We start from the raw sequence: 17,458 nt of genomic DNA on the forward strand, positions 1-17,458 counted from the left end.
TTTGCTTTTGAGGAGTAGTGAAAAAGGGTGCAGATGTATATGTTTCATGCAATGGATTTGGTTGTGTAGTATTGTTTGTGAGAGGAGGATGTGACGTAGAGGGGGTGGTGATGTGTTTATGAGTAGAGTGTATGTTGTGTGTAGGAGGGAATGAAGTAGAGGTGAGAGTGTTTATCTTAGACTGGTTTGTTGCAAGAGTTACAAAGTGTGATGGTGTGCAGTGTTTGTGTTGTGCGTTAGTGTTATTATTGTAGAAGGGAGAGGAGGGTGTTTGTTGGACAAATGATGGAAGTATGATTATACGTTTGTTAGTGACAAAAGGTGGTCTGTTAGGTGTAACTACAGCAGGGAGTGCGTCTGAATGGGATGTAGTTATGTATGGTGTTGATTGGCATTGTGTTAGTGATGAGTGTATTGGTTAATGGTATAGGATAGAGTTGTGTACTGTTTGTAGGTGATGGTGGATATGTGTGGTAGTTGGGATAGTAGGGTGTGTAGATATGGTTTGGTTGGGTTTGTAGTGCAGGCTGGTACATTAATCTCTGCATAGTGTTGTGCGTGGTGTACATTTGGTGTGAGTGTGTTGCTCTGTGGATATGGATGGTGTGGGCTGGGTATTGCTAAATGAGAAAAAAAGGGCAGCATTTCTGGCCCTAGTCCCGACCAGTCTCGAACAGGCTCAAATAGGAAACTGCCCTTGTTCTCTCTGCCCTTAACAGGCTCAAACAGGCAACTACCCTTGTCCTCTCTGCCCTTAGCCTCGACACCCGGGCTGACGCCCTAAGCCTGGCCTTTTTTATAGCCCTAGTAATCTGGTGACCCCTTCAGCCAATGGGAACCCTAGCTCTAACACTATCCAATCACAACACTAGTCCTAAAATCTGGAACCAATAGGAGACCAGGACCTTACAGCCAATCTTAGCCCTAGTACAAGCACCCAATCAGTTCAAAAACCCTGATCTCTACGTCCAATAAAGGCCCTAGCCCTACCAGTAGTCCCAAAACAAGTCCATGCAACCAATGGCATTGGTAGCCCTAGTCCCTACTTCCAATAGAAAGCCTAACCCTACTCTAAGTCCCACACCTAGTCCAGCAACCAATCACACCAGAAGCCCTAATCGCTACTTCCAATGAAAGGTCTAACCCTAGCCCTAGTCCCGCCCTACTCCCAACAACCAATAACATAGGAAGCCCTACTTCCAATAGAAATCCTAACCCTAGCCCTAGTCCCAACCCTACAATGATTGAATCACAGACCCAGAAACCAATCAGAACAATCAAATACCCAAGCAATGAGGACGTTAACCCTAATCCAATAGAAACACCAGATACAACCACCAATCAGTGTAGACATGTACCAACCACTAGCAGACCATATAAGGTCCCAGCGACCTCAGACAAGGTTTGCTGGCCAGGGAGTTAGTTGGAAGCTGCTTCTCCTGTTCAGAATCTCCCAGGAGACAGACAAGCTCAATCCACACTTTGGACTTCAGCAGGTAAGGGCCACACTAACTTGAAATCTAACAATACTGTTTGAATACAATTTTACTCCCCCTGCTGGCCAAAAACGAAGTGCACAGGCCCTAGTAAAACACAGTTTAAACAGCTCACAGAAGCACCCTCTGATGAAGAAAAATCCCTGTTGCTTGGGGGGGTGAGGGGGAGGGAGGTAGGGGGGCTGGTTTCACTGGCTTGTGAACACAAAATGGTGGCTAGGAGTGCACTGTTTTAACATACAGGTCTTAGCACAGAGCAAAGGAGAAATTTGGAGGGAAAACAGAATTGTCACCAAGGAATGAGAGGGACAAACTACAGAGGTTGGACTGCAAATCACACAATTCAACACACTAAATGGAGGCAATCATGGGCAGGGAAAACCACAAATTTAAAACACAACACAGGTGATAAAATATGCAATTACAGGCAGGCTAAAACTACAATTTTTAACTGTAACAACCACAGACATAGACAGTAAACAGAGAAAGTGAAAATCGTTTTTTAAACAACTTTTTGTCTTGGGAAGAGACAGCACTAGTCTGTCTCCTTACCACTTCCTGGACTCTGCTCACTGAAATCTGCGGCACAGGTAGGCTGCAACTCACAAGATGGAAGAGAATGATTTGGGGTGCACCCAGCAAAGCCTTAAGGGTCCTGGGCAGGTGTGAGAGGAGGGCTCAGACTTGCCTGGTAGCTGAATAGCCCCATTGGTCTGCTGGCCTGGGGGTGGGGGCTGGGCAGCTGCTTCTCCTGTTCAGAATCTCCTAGGAAACAGACAGGCTCAATCCACACTTTGGACTTCTGGAGGTAAGGGCCTCACTAATTTGAAATCTAACAATACTGTTTAAATAAAACTTTACTACCCCTGCTGGCCAAAAAACGAAGTGCACAGGCCCTAGTTAAACACTGTTTAAACAGCTCACAGAAGCACCCTCCGATGTAGAAAAATCCCTGTTGCTGGGGGGGGGGGGGGGTGGAGGGGCGGGGGGTGGGATGCAGGGTGGCTGGTTTCACTGGCTTTTGAACACAGAATGGTGGCTGGGAGTGCACTGTTTTAACATACAGGTCTTAGGACAGAGCAAAGGAGAAATTTGGTGGAAAAACAGAATTGTCACCAAGGAATGAGAGGGACAAACTACAGAGGTTGGACTGCAAATCCCACAATTCAACACACTAAATGGAGGCAATCATGGGCAGGGAAAACCACAAATTTAAAACACAACACAGGTGATAAAATATGCACTTACAGGCAGGCTAAAACTACAATTTTTAATTGTAACAACCACAGGCATACACAGTAAACAGAAAGTGAAAATCGTTTTTTAAACAACTTTTTGTCTTGGGAAGAGACAGCACTAGTCAGTCTCCTTACCACTTCCTGGACTCTGCTTACTGCAATCTTGGGCACAGGTAGGCTGCAACTCACAAGATGGAGGAGAATGATTTGGGGTGCACCCAGCAAGGCCTTAAGGGACCTGGGCAGGTGTGAGAGGAGGGCTCAGACTTGCCTGGTAGCTGAGTAGCCAATGGTCTGCTGGCCTGGGGGAGGGGGCTGGGCAGCTGCTTCTCCTGTTCAGAATCTCCTAGGAGACAGACAGTCTATGGAAGGTTAAGAAGTATTATTTGGGTTGCAGCGGAAATCAGGGTTTGATGTTTGTGGAGGGGATGTTTTTTAGCAGCTAATGCACTTGAATTGAGCTTAAGTATTTTAACTGCTTTCTTTTGCTTTCTTTCATGGCTGTGGTAATAGTTGGGAGATATTTCATTTTTTTCTCACAGCTATTCCTAGATAGGTCGAAATTGACTTAAGAAGCAGTGCACTGTACTTATTTATTGTTTTATGCTCTTTTATGATTTTATCTTTAAAATTGAATAAAGATATTTTGAATGATTGATTGAGTGGAGAAGGGTAATGGCCTTGTTAGTTTCAGACAGTGGCTTTGGTGTGTAAATGTATGTATGATTTATGTGTACTTTTTTAAATGTTTCTGTGTTTATGTGTACACGTGTGCATTTATGTATGTGTTATATATGTGTCTGATGTGTCCCTCTTTTTAGGTCAAGCCTAGCGCATTCGCTGCTCTAGGAGATGACCTCTTGGAATCAATCAGAACTTTTCTGAAACTCGTGTGTGTGTTTTTTTTGTTGCATTATTTGCATTGGCCTTTGCGTGCATCTTCCTAAAAAGAAAGGACGCAATTGGTTAAAGGCGGGTACATGTCCCACCTTTTTAAGCAAATGTTTCCTCCCACAGCATTCACCTTGCGGGAGCGAGCAGCGGCGCGCAGGGCGCCATCAGTTTTTAATTAGCGCAGTGTCTTTCAGTTTCGCTGCCGCGCGTTCAAGTTTTTTCCCATTTCTTCCCGCTAACAGAGCAGAGGCATCAGTATATGTAACAGAGCGGTAAAGTTATTTTTTGGGAACTTTGACGTACTCTGTTTCGAGTGACTTAAAATTGTGTTGTTGTGAGCTTAAAAATCCTTACATTAAAAAATGTCGCACTGCATTGGCTCACAGTGAATTTTTTTCATGTTTGAATGCGTTGTTATATATACTATTGAACTCTTGTGTATGGAACTGTTGTCTTGCACAGCGGGTGCCCCCAAGAGTCTTTTTGGCTACGTTATAAAGACCGTGGTAATCCTGTGACGATAATGCCTCTGTTTCTTTGTTTCTGTCTATATGTCCCTCTTTTAGTGTCTCTGTTTAGTTATTTGTATTGCCTTTCTCATTGCCCTTGTTATGCTTTACCTCTGTCTATCCCTGTGTATGCTTGCGTATTTATCTATACCTGTCCCTCTCTAACTGTCCGTGTCTTGCTCTCTCTGTTTGTATACACAACTATTTATGTTGCTCATTTGTATTTGCTTGTTCGTACGTTTCTCCCTTTCCATTTCTTTCTGTGTGCACTTTTCAGGGCATGCTAAATGTATAACGTTGAGAGCATAAACAACCCTCCGAATACGCATGAAAATCGCTCTTTTGTTTTATATATAGTTATTTTATTGCAATAGTTTGGAATGGAACCCTGTTTTCTGCAAGTGAGGTTCATTTATAGGTGCAAGATGAAATAAATGTTGCTAAGTGTTCTTGTGTACGCCTATGCTAAGGTAAAGTTGGCGCCAAGCAGAGGCGTGGCCCACAGCCTCTGTTTGGGAATCCCACTCAATAATAAAATGTTCTATTTACACACAACTTTTTACAATCTGTTATTTTTTTTGTACTGTAACATTACGTGCTGTTATTATTATCTAACGTAATGGTAATGCGCTAATGCTTTTTGAACAGTGGGAAGGATGAAAGTCAGAGTCAGCCCTGCTTTTATTTGTAACTGTGTCTGCTGCGTGCACACAGATTTCTTCAGTACACGTGTTTCCTGTTCGTGGACTTAAAAAAAGACCGAAATTCTGACCTACGCTGCTTTTAAAAAGTTGTTGTTTGTGGTGGTATTTAACCCCTTCCCTGCTTATGACAGAACCACGCCGTCATGTGCCACGGGTGGTGTGTGCTCATGACGGCGTGATTCTGTCATGCGGCTGCCACTCCGCCCACGTGGCATTAATTCCCTACCTGTGCGGGCGAATTAAAAAGCGGGCGGGGCCGTGACGGAACCACGCCATATGAGCACAGGCCGCCCGGGACTCATGACGGCGTGGTTCGGTCACGAGCATGGCGGCGCCGCGCACACCCCCGCGCCGCAGCGACATTCGTGCAGCGGCCAAGGGGGTCAAACATTAGCAGACACAGGCCAAAGGTTAGCTTTTGTCTCTGCAGCAAAGTGTGCAAAAAGGTAACAAAATGCGTTTTGCGACTTTTTCACTACACTGTACCGTATTTAATCCATGGCAGGCACCGCAACCTTTATATATACGCACACAAAATGCACACTCAATCAATTAATCAATCATGGGTTTATAAAGCGCACTACTCATCTGTGAGGGTCTCAAGGCGCTGGGGGGTTGGGGAGCTCCGGGTCAGTTGAAGAGCCAGGTCCTGAAGTTCTTCCTGAAGGTGTGCAGGGTTGGAGCGTGCCTTATGTTCACGGGAAGCTCCTTCCAGGTCTTGACAGCAATGTAGGAGAAGGCTCTCCCACCTGTTCTACTTCTGCGGATGTGTGGGACCTCTGCCAGGGCGGGAAACAACCATTATGACGCAGTCATAACATCGCAGTACCATTACAACGCGGATTTTAGAACGCAAGTCGTTACCACGACTTGCGCTGGAGGGCGCTCTAGACTAAGGAATAGTGTGATTTACTATTCCAACACCTTCCCTACTGTACGTAGGCTGGAGTTGGAATAGTAAATCATACTATTCCTAAGTCCAGCACCCTACAGCGCAAGTCGCGGTAACGACTTGCGTTGTAAAAGCTGCGTTGTGATGGTACTGCAGTGTTATATACCGCGTTGTACCATCATACATCCGCCAGGGCAGGGCGGCGGGGCGGAGGTTCCTCTCGGGTACGTGGAAGGATAATCTCTCGTTTTTGGGTCAGGTGTTGTTGAGGGATTTGTAGGCGTGGTTGAAGAGTTTGAAGGTGACCCTCTTCTCGATAGGGAGCCAGTGGAGGTCTCGTAGGTGTTGGGTCATGTGTTCGTGGTGTGGTCATGTGTTCCTGGCGTGGAGTCCCGAGGACGAGACTAGCGGCAGCATTTTGGATGGTCTGGAGTCTGTGTAGGAGAGATCTGTTGATTCCGGCTTATAGGGTGTTGCCGTAGTCCAGTCTGCTGGTTATGAGCGCCTGGGTGATCGTCTTTCTGCAGTCGGGGGGGATCCATTTGAAGATCTTGCGGAGGATGCGCAGGCAGTTGAAACTGGTGGAAGCGACGGCGTTTACCTGGCGGTTCATGGAGAGGTAAGAGTAGAGGATGATGCTGAGGTTGCGTGCGTGGTCTGTAGGAGTGAATGGGTTCCCGAGGGTGGAGGGCTTCCAGGAGTTGTCCCAGGTGGAGTCGCAGGGTCCAAGGATGAGGACCTCGGTTTTCTCTGAGTTGAGCTTAAGGCAGATGTCGTCCATCCAGGTTGCCACATTCTTCATTCCCTCCTGGAAGCGGAGTCTCGTGTCTTCGGGATTCTTCGTGAGTGAGAGGAATACCTGGGTGTCGTCTGCGTAGGATACGATGCCGAGCCCATGCTGTCTGACTATGGTGGCGAGGGGAGCCATGTAGATGTTGAAGAGCGTGGGGCTTAGTGATGAGCCTCGGGGCACTCCGCAGTTGATGTTGGTGGTTTCGAAGAGGAAGGGAGGGAGTCTGATCCTCTGGGTTCCGCCAGAGAGAAAGGATTGGATCCAGTTTAGGGCGGCTCCTTGTATCCTGGCGTCGTGAAGTCTGGCTGCAAGGGTGCGATGGGAGACAGTGTCGAAGGCTGCGGAGAGGTCTAGAAGGATGAGGGCCGCGGTGTGTCCTTGGTTGAGTAGCAGGCGGATTTCGTCAGTGGCAGCGAGGAGCGCAGTCCCATGCTGTAGTTGCTATGGAATCCGGACTGGGAGGCCTCTAGGATGGCGTTCTCTTCGATGAAGGTGGTCAGCTGAGTGTTCACGAGTCTCTCGGTTACTTTGGCTGTGAAAGGGAGATGGGAGATGTGCCGGTAGTTTTTCAGGTCTGTTGGTCAGCTGTGGGCTTCTTGAGGAGGGGTTTAACCTCCTGCTGTTTTCAGTTGTCTGAAAAGATGCCAGACGTGAAGGAGGCGTTGATGGTCCGTCCAAGTTTGGGTGTGATTGCGGCGGCAGCCCTGTGGAATATGCGCGGTGGGCAGAGGTCCGTGGGGGCTGCTGAGTGGGTTTTATGCGTGGTGGGGTGTTCGACTGTAGCGGTCTTCCAGGTCGAGATCATTGGCTGGTCGGCTGCGGCAGGGGAGTGGATGTCCCGCGTTGGATCGCTGAAATTGTCGTAGAGGTCCTTGATCTTACGGTGGAAGTAAGTGCTGAGTTTGTCGCAGAGTTGCTGGGAGGGTGTGACGTTCGTGGCCTCGCTGGGTGGCCTTGTGAGCTGCTGTATGACGCTGAACAGTTCCTTGGCATTGGTCGCGTTGACCTGGATTTTGTCCTTTATGAAGGTTTGTTTGGTGTCCCTTTGCACTGGTGGTATTCCTTCAGGGCACTTCTGTGGTTGTTCCATGCTTCTGTGGTTTTCTGGCTGTGCCAGGAATTCTCTAGGCGTCTGCATGAGCGTCTGGCTTCCTGTAGTTCCTTGGTGAACCATGGGGCCTTAAGCGGGCGTTGCTTGGCGGGGTGCCGAAGGGGTGCGAGTATGTCTGCGCAGCGGGCGATCCAGCGGTAGAGTTCTGTGGCTTTGACGTTGGTGTCAGTCGTGGCTTTGAGGAGTTCCTCTGTGACCATGCTCCATTTTCTTTGTGGCGGTCGCAGGGTGGGTTTGGGTGTGTTGGCGGTGTTGAAGGTGAAATGGGCGCAGTGGTGGTCTGTCCAGGGCGGCTGGGTGATTAGGCTGACCGGATGTTTGTTCATCCCGTGAAAATGGGGTCCAGACTGTGTCCAGCTCTGAGCGTGGGATTGTTGACCAGCTGCTTCAGTCCGAGGTTGGCGAGGCTGTCGAGGAGGGTGATGGAGTGCGGGTTGTTGCGGTTGGCGAGGTGGAAGTTCAGGTCTCCGAGGAGAATATAGTCCGTGGAGGTGATTGCGTGGGATGCGGCGAGCTCGGCGATGGCGGTTGCTGACTGGGTGCGAGGGCCCGGTGGTCTGTAGATGAGGGTGCCGCGTAGCGTGGTCCTGGGGTTGGTCTGGATCTGGAAATGGAGGTTTTCGTGTCGGAGTGGGGGTCTCTCGTGCTGGATGTGGAGAGTCGGAGGGGGGTCTTGTGGACGATGGCGAGTCCTTCTCCTGAGCGATGGGGCCAGTCCTTTCTCTGGGCCTTGTCAGGGATGGCCGTGGCGATGTTGGGGCCGGAGGTGGCGTTGGTCCAGGTTTCCGTGAAGAAGGCGACTTCGGGCGAGAAGGTGCCGATCAGGTCCCAGATCTCTACGGTGTGTCAGTGCAGGGAGCACGCAGGTCAGGGTGTTGGTGGTGTGTGCGTCGAGTGGGCCTTCGGTGGTGGAGCGGGCATCGTTGATGGTGAAGGATCTATGGCAGGACCTGCACGAGAACTCTCCCTGGGTGGTGTTTGGAGTGGTTCTCAAGCAGCAGGTGTGTCTTCTGTGATTGAGAGCGTTGAGGGTGGTAAAGTTGTTGGGCAGTGACCTGGGAGAGGCAGTGTTCCTGGCGCTGGTCGCGGTCATGTCGCAGATGGGCGCAGACGGGCTTGCCTTAGGCGCGACCGCGGAGCAGTCTGCATTAAATAGTGGAGGGGAGGGAGTCTCAGGTGGGAGGTGGGAAAACGGGCGCTGGTAGTGGGGAGGGGCCGAGACAGCAGTGGCTGGAACGGGGGAAGCGCGAGAGGGCAGGCACAGATGACGAGGGAGATCGGTAAAATGAACAGTAAAAACAAAGACAGAGGCTGGTGACAAAAAACGTAACACAATTTAGCAAGTAATCACAATTAACCAATTTAGCAAAAACCTGGAAGGCAGCAGCCTCGAACACCCAGGGCAGGGGTCTCAGCAGGCAGCAACGAAGAACAGGAGCTGTAGGGAGAGTTCAGGCCTGTGACTGGAGACACTGATTTCGGGGATCATAAATTGGGTTTGCGAAGAATCTAAGCTTGTGAGGTGGAACCAGATAACCCTGATGTGAGCAGGTTACCAAGTCTTGAGTTTAGTTGTTGCTTAAAGTGCATACATTTGCTTTTTTAGTGAAGAAATGTGTTTTTAGTATGCAATTTAATTTGAAAAAACATCCCGCTTATATACGAATGATTTTACATATTTCTAATATATGCATGCAGAAGAACTTACTTCTTAACCATGTTATACCAGCTGCGGTTGCCATGTGTTTATACCATCCAAATCCTTCTGTTAAATTCTCTGCCAGATTAATTTGGTACCCTATTATTAGTATTGTTCATATGTACCATGCAGTTTAGTTGTACAAAAAAATGTCATTTTGGGCTGAATGGCAGCTATCCTTGCCGTACTGCGACTAAGCTTGGCCTAATTGTGGCCATATATCACATAATTGATGCCTATCCTTGGAATAATAATCTCCATGCCTGACGTGATATGGGGATTCTCAGCATTATGAAGGGCAGCAATGACACAATTGTTGCCCGTGCATAATCGTGAGTATCCTTCACATAATTTAGGCATATTTGGCATTATAGTGTGCATCTCTGGCATGTGATGGTAAAACCTTGGCAGGTGGGGCAGAATGTGTTTATGCAATGCCCGGGAAATCACAACCTGATATTTAGAGTGTATGCATGAAATCTGATTTAGGAGGCAAAAAATGTCGTTATTTTGTTTCAGAAAGGACAAGATTTGCTTTGAGTGTGTTAACCCAAATTAGAAAGTAGATAGAAAAAAATATATATTTTTTGTGAAACGGATATACCGATGTTTGAAAACAAAATGGCTGGAAACCGTAGGACACTTAAGCTGCTGTTTGAATGATAGTTCATACTGGGTAGATGAGATTTATAGGTTTTAGTGTTTTCTTTGTTCCAGAGGGCACTTAGTGCTGTTCTTGTTATCTCTGTAGTCATGTGGAGGCTTTTATACTGATACATCTTTTTTTGACAATGTAATTTCATTCTTAATGCCTCATCTATAATTATATGCATCTTCATATTATTGCATTAATCAATATTCTGAATGTTTCTGGCTCGTGACTACTAGTAATCTTGCAAGATGTGGGCACTATTGTGACTGCCTCTGATGTGGTCACTACTGCAACAATTGCCAATCCATATGATCTCAGAGGAGAGACCCATACTGCTTTTCCCACTGGCCAAAACCAGCAGTGCCATATGTCTGACCATGTAAAGATGACAAATATTATTTTTTCTTGTGTTTCACAACTTCTGAAATGTAATGCATCATACATCAAATGAATACGTGGTTTTCAATAGTTAAAATAGCCAGTATGGTAACCTAATGAGTTAAGCAACCATGCTGACAAGGAATGGGCCTTACTCGCAAAGATAAATTGGAATACATTACCGTTTTGGCTTGCCAGGAATATGCAGAGTGATTCCTGGCAGGTGTAAACTCATTTACAGAAGTGAAGATCTCTGCCATGATTTAGAAGATCGGGACAACTGTAAATCACGCTCAAGGGGTATGCAGTGGGCGTTCCAAGACGGGGTTTACCTGGGAAGTTTGAAAATTCCCACAAATATATAAATCTGGGAGCATTCCCATACTTAGATACATCCCCTTTCCACCATGGAAAGGTCAGAAATGTGGGTCTGATGTAACTCCCCTTCCATTGTGGAAAAGAGAACTGATCCGCCCCCCCCCCCCCCTTCAACCCCTCCTCCCCCAGCCCCCCCCCCCAAGTTTTGCTGGGGATGTAAGGGAAGGGCTGTCTAAACAGGGAAACATTTTGCGTTAGCACAAGGGGATCTTATTCCCCCTGTGCGAAGTTCTCCGCTATGGAGAACTTCATACAGCAGGAATACAACAAGCCTGCATGGAAAGTCACATGGCCTTCCAGGCAGTATCCCCAGAAATCTGCACCTGGTGCAGCTTTCTCTGTATGCTCTTTGGACTGGTTTGTGAAATGCAAAGCAGTAGGAAAAATAAGTTCAGGAGGAGGCCGAGATCTCCACCCATACGTTTCCTATCTTTCTATCGTCGCTCTGGCCCATCTTGTGTAGCCTGTGGGCCAGCATATGTATCCCAGCATGACCCATTCAGCAGTACCTGTTTTGTACTACCTCATTATAGAGGAAACAGTGTAAAATCCTTAACTCACTCCTGTCTTTTTTTATCCACGGATCCCCGGCTCCCTCCATTCCCCCGACCCCTTCCCTAAGCTTAGGAATTCACAATTGGGCAGGAGGCATCATTGTTCACAGCTTTGATATCTAACTTCCTTATACTAATCAGCATTTCAGTATCTGAAATCTGCCTGCATCATCAGTCAGGACGTCTACATCAGAAATGTCCTAAAGAACTAGTCCATCCTGTCTAAGGCTTTTTTTGTCATCTTATGTCAACAAGCCCATCTTAAGCTTTTTACATTCCGCCTTTTCAACAAGATGGACTCATCTACAAACACGGTTGAAAGGCTGTTTACCCCTTACAAACCCAGACTGGTCCTTATGTATAAGAGAGCATAAAAAAGTTGTGAGTCAGAGTGCCATATCCTACGTATACATTTTTGCACCCATAGTTAATAGAGTTATCGATCTCGGAGAAGGACAGTTTAAAAGGTCTTTTCCCGGTTTCATAGATGAAGTTATCAGTCTGGTCACCGAAAAAGAATTAAACACCTCAGAAATTCAGCAACAGTTTAAAAGAGAAGGTTTTTATAAAATGTACCACTGAATCTGTCAGGAGCCTGATAGCTTATACTTTTCCTCATATCTCTATCGTAACAAACTTAAAGGAATCTTGAGAGTAAAACTGCCACCCCAGACGTTTTTGAAGAGGCAATTGAGTGAATCTGAAAGCTGAACAGATTATTGAGAACTCTAACCAAAATGCCCCTACGCAAGTTGGTTTCTTATAGTGCCATGATATCTTCATTTGAGATGCCAGATAGTTATAGATCTTCCTTCTAGTAAGGCAGTTTTGTCCATTGACATTAATTGAAACGATGCAGAATATTTCAACTTGTACTGAAAATCTCCCTCCAGGAAGGTGTGATCTGTGCATAATTCCATTACCCACCTTCCCCTGCTAATGCTCCTTCCCAACCTCCCATTTTCTTAAAGCCTTTCCCCAGCAATAGACAGCAGTAGGAAGTATTCTGATTGCAATTCTGAAACACAAACTCAGACTTCAGACCTAATGTGGCTCAACTTCCACTGGTGGTGTTGTGTATTCCTGGTAATGTCAGCATGACTGGTATAACTGCTAAGTAAGTTATTCGCAGGGGATGGTTATGTTTTTGTGGTTGAGTGATGAGTGAGTAGCCGTCATCCAAGTTCACTTATGACAGGAATCAGAACTACTGTAATTAGCCATCTTTCTTCCTTGATCTTCCTTTTCATGTAAAAAGTGTCGCTGGCTGTGATCTCTGGGTTGTGATCCACCATCTTTGTCTCTGAATCTAGATCCTCAGTTGATCACATTTTCCCAGGATGATATCTGCTTGCCAGCCCATTGAAGCCTTTGTTAGTCATTCCTAAAGTGAAAGGTCACTTTACCCACGAATGACCATCAGATTCATATTGTAGTGTAGTTCCTATATCCTTAATAGGCTCTGCGCAATGGAATAATATTCACTATAGTTTTGACGTAGAACTGAGGTCAGTATGTCTCTATCGAGTATACTAAACTTAATTGTTTGTGTGCCAGCTAACTCAGAGGTCACTAGAAACTTTCTCGAATGAACAAGAAGACATTTGTCTCTGACAACCACATAAACATGACAACTTTGTTTCCCTTAGAGTCTGAATAATATCTTCAGAGTCATGAAAACAATGTATAACTATTTCAGTCAATCGTGCATGCTTCGTTTCTACAGAGGTGCATAGAAATAGATAGACGGGGCGTTTCAATAAAAAGGGGTTTATTGAACAGTCTTATTTCTCATGCAAGAGATATGAACTGCTACAATCGTAAGACAAAATGCAAAGTATAATGCGTACAGCGTACACAGTAATATAAAATAATACTGTAATAGCATGGTCTGTAGCTATGACATACATAAAAATACATACATAAATAACACAGGCTAAAATACTCAACTGGTGCTTCTAAAATAATCCTACCCCAGTGTACCTAACCGAAGTCTAGTACGAGGGAAGAAGTAGGGAAGAAGTAGGTGCTGTTTTAGCTATAGTTTAGTTTAGTTTTACCAAGAATTACCATAGGTTTCTCTAGGTTCTAATCCGCTCCATAGAATGAGAGTTGGTACCTCTTTCCCAGGACTTAATTCTCTAACACCCCGCAAGGGGAGTCAGAAACACTGGAGCTGGATTCTCGGCAGGAGGATGACAGCGTCTGGTCAGTGCGTCAGTTGAGGAGATGACTTCCTTTGGGAGTTGCTGTGGCGAGCCGCGTCGTGCAAGTAGGTAGCCGAACCGCACCGTGCCTTGCCATAGCAAGTGAAGGTATATTTATACCTTGAAGGTGTTTAGGAATGCCAGTATTGACGTAGAAGTGGGGTATATGAACGTCATGGATGAACCCCTAAGGAATAGATGTTAATGCATAATAAATGAGTTCTTGGAGAAATCAATATCCAGGCAAGGGGAAGTCCCTAAAGTGTAAGAGTCTGGTTTTCCAAGAACTCATTGTGACGTAGATGAACGGATGTAAGTAGCCATGCCTGTATTTGGGTAGCATGGACTATGCCTAAATAAGGACTGGATTTAGATGGCTATATAATGGCAATGTGAATTGTACCTATATAAGGACATGAATCGGGAATAGTCATACGGAATCTAAATCGATACACAACACCCACTCCACTTTTGTATGTATGACGTTACTAAATTTTAAACATAACATATCTAAAATGTATCTATACATGAAGTGCTAAACACATGTCCAAAATACATCAAAAATGCATTAGAACTGGTTGTAAGCATAAAAAAATGCATTGGTGCTGTACACATTAAAGCAATGTTTCATTCTAAGCATATATTTACATTTGAATGCCAAATTAATGAATCACGAAAATATACTATTTATGAAATGGCTCGTAAATACACAAGGAAAAGTGCTGAAACCATTTCATGTCAGATTACATAATCATTTGCTTGTGAACAAGGTTAAATATTGTCTTTGGAAGTGTTCAAAGAATTCTTGTTCTCTATGAATAGTTCTACTATAAGCAGATTACTTGTGCCAAAAATGAAAAATACAAATTTGGAAGGAAAAAAATTAATCATAGGAAAAAAGTTCCAAAGTTATTTCCTTGCTTTGAAAAATGAAGGTCAAATTTAAAGTCTCTCAGAAGACTGTGTGGCAAAATCAAAAGTCAGTGTTAGGGCTTGGAGAAAACATGAAATCTTCTATGTCGGTAGACAAAAAGTCCTCTATCATTGTAGGCAAAAGTTGGATTACCTCGTTTAGAAGATTAACCGCACATAGATGTGAAGCATCGCTCTCAGCATTGGTCCCATCAACAATGTTCGTATTGGATGGTACCTGCGCGCCTGATATTTCCTCTTGTACCTCAGCAGGTGCAATATGTATCTGTAAGCTCGCAATGAATGCCGTCATCAGAATTGGTAGCCGCTGGGGGCAACACAGAGCATGGGCCGTTACGGGGTCCAGCAAAGTATCAACATCCGTTGGCATGACTGATGGGAGTGTTAGACAGGTTTCTAGCACGCATTCTTCTCCGCATAGCAGGCAGCGTAGAACAGGTAAGATGCAATATTGCCAGATTGGTCTGAATGACAGAAACCATGTGGTATTTAATTCTCGTAGACGTGGTAATCCCAGAATTTGACCGATGCACTCACGACACTTCATGGCCAGCAGAGTTATCTCCATGGAAAACTGGGTGTCGCTGGTGATTTGGCTTGCCATATCGTAGCAGTGGGAGCAAAAATAGTATTCCTGCAACGAGTCCCAAAAGGAGGGGCAATCCGCCAAACACAGAGTGCACAAAGTTTGGAATTATTCCGAGGACTTCTTGAAAGGGTGCTAACAGTCCGGAAAACACGGTCTTAAATACACGTACAATACCGCTCGTATCAGACATGTTTTAAGATACGACTGAACATTTCTGAGAAATGTATAGGGCAGTTTGTATTCAAAAGGGCATGTATCTCGGCAGAAGTCCTTGCAACTTGTAGATCATAGGTTTATTTGGCCGAGGTCAGTGGCACAGTTTTTTCAAAAGAATGGCTTTCATTCTGCTTAAAGTCTCGATTTGTATAGAAGAGATGTTCAGTGAAGGCCATAAAGGCGACTCCCAGCCTGTCTTCGTTTTAGGAAACAATACTTGCATACAGCAAGTGACCCTGTCTGACACAATTACTAGATATGGTATTCCTGGCAACATGCCACAGCAGCTGTGATCGTTCAACATAATGTAACTTCCATTTGAAAATTGTCCAAAAAGTGGATAGATCACCACAAGCGGAGAACCTTGCAGGTGACAGGATAAGTTGTTAGAAGAAATATCGCAGGCCCGTGTAAATTAATAACCTGGCAAAGGAGAGAACCGCTTAGTGCGTTTTCACAGTTTGAACCGCTAAGAAACACTTCACGCCCCCCACTCCAACATCTGTGTGTGTATGGTAAATTCCAGCATGTCTTGATGTATTCTTTACCCAACCGCGATCTTTTCTCTGACTAGATCACCAAGCTTTGGAATCCAGACAGGCCTTGCTGGGACAGTTGGTTTTTCCCCAGTGGTGGTTGGCTTCAGGAACACATTGCTTTGTTTCGTTCTTAGTTCATTCAAGTCCTGTAAAACAGCCAAACGATCCACAACAGTGGAGGACTTCAGGAAAGTGCCGCTGCTGGAGAAGGAGAAAGTGTCCGGTGGAATCCGAAGGTGGGTTCAGGATGAGAAATCTCTGCAAGGAGAGGGGACAGAGTCTTTGTCACTCAAGAATGACCCGGAGACCTGGTAGACGAATGCCCATCGATGTCAGGAGTTGCAGGAGAGTTGACAGTGACCTCGACCCTACAGCTATGAGGACCAGGCAAAGCTGAAAAAGACCAGGAGACGTGCACCAGCTGTCCTACGTCGGAGAGCAAGAGTTGAGGGGTCGGTGTCCGTCGGGAGCACCAACAAGCCTTGACAACTACAAACAACATAGAAGTTGAAGAAGGTGCAATGTCGGGACCAGCAAGATCCAGGGGACTCACCCCAAGCAGTGGAGTCAGGGCAGGCCCGAGCAAACAGGAGAGCCCAAAAGAAACAAAGGTGACCTTCCACAGGACCCACATGAGTTACTGGAGTCGCAAGAGGACCTTGAGCAGCTCAGCAAAAAATGCAGGCTACGGTGCAATCGATGTGCTGTGGACGAAGATTCTGCTCAGTGGAGATGCTTGAGGTTGGGGCTACTTGGAGCCCGAAGATCATGGTGGAAGGAAGCCAGCAAGCCTTTACAACGGCAAGTCGACGCAGTGCACAGGGGTTCAGTTCCTGCAGCTCCCACGAGGGATACTGGCCTCAAATTTGGTGAGAGGGCAGGGCAGCCTCGAGAGCTGTGGAGAACCACCATCTGTGTGGCTGAGCCTTTCGCAGTCTGTAGGAGCTCAATATCAGCACACCGGTCAGCTTAGTTGCGGTGCCTGCATATGCTGGGAAGTGACTCCTTCACTTCAAGGGGGATTCATTCAGGTGTCTTGGATGCCCACAGGCCTTGGAAGATTTATGTATGGTGCACAGATAATGCAGTAGACTTAAAGGGGGACGTAGTCGAGCCCAGACGAAGTCCAGAGGGCCCAGACGGAGGTGGTTGAGGTGGTGTCTGAATTTAATCATGTTCCATGACGAATCTTGGGACCTACACCCAGGTAAGCCCTTAAGTACCCTAAGGAAAAGGGTTATGATGATTCAGGGGACCCTCCCAGGTGAGGTTTTTGACAGTGGGTAGGATACTTCATGTCCTTTGTCCAGTTTCACGCCAGAGCGGGAGCCAACGGCTCCCAGAGCTGGTTTGAACTGGACTATGCAAGGAGGCACCAAATGTACCCCTCATGCAGACTGAGTGGTGCTAGCAAGCGCAACCACCAGCCCCAATGCACTAAATCCTATCTGGGAGGTAGTCACACATCACTGTGACAGGATACCTATTGTTCTGCCTTCCCCTGCTCGAGCTTGGCTCAGCAGCAGGAGGACAGAATCGCGTCTCTGGTCGGCAGCAGGCATGTTGTGCTGTCCGGGTCTAGAAGACTGGTACCGGGAGCACTGAGAGCCTAATGGAGGGAGGTATGATTCCAGCATGTTTGATACCAAACATGATAGGATTAGTTGCAGCCGGTT

General features: G+C 46.3%; 1 protein-coding gene across 11 annotated transcripts in view; it reads left to right on the plus strand.

Moving 5' to 3' along the window:
- MARCHF10 (membrane associated ring-CH-type finger 10) overlaps positions 1 to 17,458 on the plus strand; it is a 465,874-nt gene that overhangs the window by 304,197 nt on the left and 144,219 nt on the right. The window lies entirely within an intron of this gene.

The sequence above is a fragment of the Lissotriton helveticus genome, chromosome 5_1 (assembly GCF_964261635.1).
Source record: "Lissotriton helveticus chromosome 5_1, aLisHel1.1, whole genome shotgun sequence".
Classification (NCBI taxonomy): Eukaryota; Metazoa; Chordata; class Amphibia; order Caudata; family Salamandridae; genus Lissotriton; species Lissotriton helveticus.